This window comes from Atta cephalotes (genome assembly GCF_000143395.1).
Source record: "Atta cephalotes unplaced genomic scaffold scaffold00082, whole genome shotgun sequence".
Lineage (NCBI taxonomy): Eukaryota > Metazoa > Arthropoda > Insecta > Hymenoptera > Formicidae > Atta > Atta cephalotes.
This window is the reverse complement of record NW_012130146.1, coordinates 379,855-384,280: the sequence shown is the minus strand read 5'-3', so window position 1 is coordinate 384,280 and position 4,426 is coordinate 379,855.

The window sequence follows — 4,426 nt, the reverse complement described above, 5'->3', positions numbered from 1 at the left end:
CGGCGGAAGCAAAGTTGTATACCTAATATAAATAGCTGAACGTTTCCTAATTCAAATCATTATAAACTATTATTGAGTAGCTATCGATCATATTATTGTACTACGTCATACTACTGAACAGCTATCATATTATTAATTAATTCTAAATAATTATAGAGAAAGAAGATTCTTTTCAATTGGCGGTCAGAAGAAACAGGAATGTGTAGGTTTCAAAGTTACATGACAAGCAGATGATGACATAGAAGAGGGCGAAAAAAAATGTTTTAGAATTGTGGAGGAAACTCAGAAAGAAATAGAGATTAGAATTATAATTTCTTATTATTCAATTCTTATTTTACTAATTTGATTAATTTATTTGAGGAAAAATTGCACGCCTTCTTATCATATATAATTCTAAACTGTTGAATAGAGGCAGGGAAAAAGAAGAGAGAAAATAATTTTAAAAATTCAGTAATATATTTAAGTATCATATTATACATTTTTTATAAAACATTAATTTATTTCTTACTTTAAATGTAACGCAGTGTATACAATTTCATCTGAAGCGCACATAATTCACTCCATGATTGAAGTTTCATCATAAACTTCACGCAGTCTTCTAATGCACCACATTTATTGTTAATACAATTTTTAGTAGCGTATAGTAGTCACAAATTGTTGATGTATATTTTCTCGCGATTTTATAAAAAATATATGATATTCATTTTATGATCTTTATGATGCGATTTTACAATAGAATGATACGAGCAAATTTAATAATATTTTAATGGTATAAGTCGAACAGCCGGATTCGCGCTTTCTTATTAAGTAATTTATTTTCATGAAGATATGAAGAAGGAATGATGAAGAGATTATGGAAAATTTTCAAAGAAATATGTATATTTTTTAATATAGATTTATTTATCTAATGCAGCATGTACAATTAATTACCACTAGTTCACATTCTATAATAGAACTTTTATCATAAATTTTGTGTAAAGTGCAACATCGCGTTTATTAGTAATACAATTTTGTCTTAAAAATTATATAAAATATTTGAATTTTTGATAACACCGCGCGTATATTGACTTAGTTTATAGTATGCATGCTCAACACATTGCTCGACCACAAACAAGAAGAGTACAATTGTTAGTTTCATGTACAAATATGCAATGACAATTTTACGTTTTTCGTATCACATACTTTAACAGTTCTATATTCAGATCTTGAATCGATGATGATGATGGGACAGTTGACTGCATTAATCGCTCAATATGTGCACATCTCAATGGACGCCTTCCACGTAGCATGAGGCAAGATTATGCGGTTACCTCGATTGTCGTTCGCAATTTCTACATGAGACGTAGGACCTACGATGATCTCGACGTCCAAAAACTTATATGCTGTCAATATCAATCTTCTCATCAAGATATGAGATAATGAAGTTTCGAAGATGTATGAGAAGATGCGCTGTAGAAAATAGAAAATATGTAAATAGACCTTAGAAAAGTACATAACGTATAAAATGTATTGGGAGTACAAATTAGTTCGGTCCGTTTTTTTGTGTTCAAAAATGTATTTATTTTAAAACAAAATGAATGAACAGATTAATTAAAGTATTGTCCATCTGCCTACTTTTTTCCATCTCTCAGGCAATTTTCGAATTCCATCTCGAAAAAATAACTCGTCTTTGGAGGCGATCCAATTTTGGAGCCAATGTTCGATTTCTGCGAAAGAAGTGACTTCGAACCGGTGACTGCATTCTTCGGAACAACCAGTAATCAGAAGGAGCAATGTCCGGAAAATACGGCGGGTGCGATAAAACATCCCATTTGAGCATTTTCAAATATTTTTTTACGACTTTAGCGTTGTCATGAAGAAGAATAACTTTATCATCTCTTTGCTCATATTCCGGCCGTTTTTCTCGCAATGCACGGCTCAAACGAATCAATTGTAGCCGATACCAATCCCGTAATGGAATCGCCAGGTTTCAGCAGCTCATAGTAAACAAGACCCTTTTGGTCCCACCAGATACAGAGCATGATCTTCGAATCATGAATGCTCGGCCGTAGTGTTAGTGTTGAGGTCGATGGCAACGATTGGCTTAGCGTAGTATTTTTTCTTCTTGGGGTTGTAGAATATCCACTTCTCATCTCCAGTCACAATCCGAAAAAACCTTTTCTCTGTTGTCTTTGAATCAGCTGTTCGCAAGTGAAAAATCGTCTTTCAACGTTCTCTCAGTTTCAGTTCATAAGGCACCCAATTTCCTTGTTTTTGAATCATTCTCTCAATCGTACAGAAATGGCTTGTTGAGTTACCCCCAATGATTCTGCAAACTTTTCTTGCGTTTGACTCTGATTTTCTTAGTAATGCCTCTAATTCTTTATCTTCGAATTTTTTTGGCTGTCCAGAACGAGGCTTGTCTTCAACGCTGAAATCTCCATCTTTGAAACGTCGAAATTTCCTACATGATTTATCAGTTAGAGCAATGTCACCATAAACTTCGATAAGCATTCGATGGGCTTCAGCCTTTTCTTCCAATTAAAGCAGAAAATCAAAACCTCCCGCAAATGCTGCTTGGTTAACACAAAATTCGACATTTCAAACACAGTAAAAAGTCAAAGTTTTTGTATGAAACTCAAAGCGATATAAACTGAATATTATTAGCAAATGTTTAACCTCTCTGAAACCGCCAAAATCAGCTGTCACTATGAACCATTCACAACAGTTGGAGCCATCTTTAGGGAAACGGACCGAACTAATTTGTATTCCCAATGTAATCAAAAATTTTATAAAAATTGAATAAACTTACCGTCTCTTATTTATTTTAATATCATAATTACATTTTATGACATTGAAGTAATATATGTTCCACCGTCTATGTGTGGATAAGCTTCACTGTATGTTCCATCAATAATACCATGAATTATACAATGACATGTAGGAAGATTTAAATTTACGAAATCATCAAATTCGAATCACACATTGATATGTTATATATCTGTTATATCTTATGCTTGATGCACTCTGTATTACTGCGAGTAAAAACTAATAGAACGTTTCAAAATTCAAGTTTTTTATACTGCAACTCAAATGCATCATCGGCGAGCAATATTGTTTATTAGTTTCACGCAGAGTAACATAACGTACAATTCTTATTTAACGTTAAAGTATAACATCCTCACAGACGTTTTTTTTTTATGTGATGACTGCGATGGTAATTATTCACTGAGTGGTTGATGTATTAGAGTTCTCTTTCGTTCATGCGTTTTCCATTTCATTATTTCTATATATCATTATCATTATTTTTTATTTTTTTATTTTTTATTTTTTTCTTTTGGTATTATTGTTTCTATTGGTATTTAATGTGGTATTTTACTTATCTTTACAAATATGCGAGTTAATTTTCAATGTAATTGTCATCAAGCCTACATTAAATTATGCAATGACACATATAAGAATATATATAAGAATGTACTTTGACGAAATCGAATCTTTTATATCTAAGGATCAGCGTTAGCGACAATAAAGTCTGTCTGTTCCCTCTTTTCAAAAATGAGTTTAGGTAGTGTATTTCAATATGGAATTTTTGGTACCTTTATATAGTGTTAGTTTTTCAGAGTAATGTTATAACGAATAATATGTTTGCAAAGAGACGTACATCATCGGTATCTAAGTTATCCTTATTGCAAAGAATTCATTTCTCATTTCTCTTTAATGTTAAAAACATTATGATATCTTTTTAAAGGTAATAAAAGATCAACGCTGTTGTCAACTGATCCCTTAGATAAAAATAATTATTTTATTTCTTTGAACGGTCTATGTTTATTACTACAATATCAAATTATTACTCAATAATGACAATCATTGTTATAATAGGATTGATTAAATTGCAATACCATTCTATATCATTATTGTGATCAATCATAAATTTTATATTGATTCAATAGTGGGCATCTGTCAACATAACCCCATAGAAACATTAGTCGATTTGTGTCTGCATCATAAAGTTATTCTCGATTGAAAATGTCAGTTTACGAGCCAAATTCTCGTCATTTGCGGGAGGTTTTAATTTTTTGCTTCAATATGAAGAAATCTGCGGCTCATCGAATGCTCTCTTATGGTGAGGCCGCTATTAGTGAAAGAACGTGTCGTGAGTGGTTTCAACGCTTCAAGATTTTGGCTTCGGTGATTTTGACGTCCAAGGTCATGCTCTATATTTGGTTGGACCAGCTCGGCGTAGTGTATTATGAACTGTTAAAACCGACTGAAACAATCACAGGCGATCGGTATCGAACGCAATTGATGCGTTTGAGCTGAGCATTGATGAAAGACAAACGGCCGCAATACAACGAGAGACATGATAAAGTGATTTTGCAGCATGACAATGCTCGACCCCATGTTGCGAAAGTAGTCAAGACATACTTGGAAACGTTGAAATGGGAAG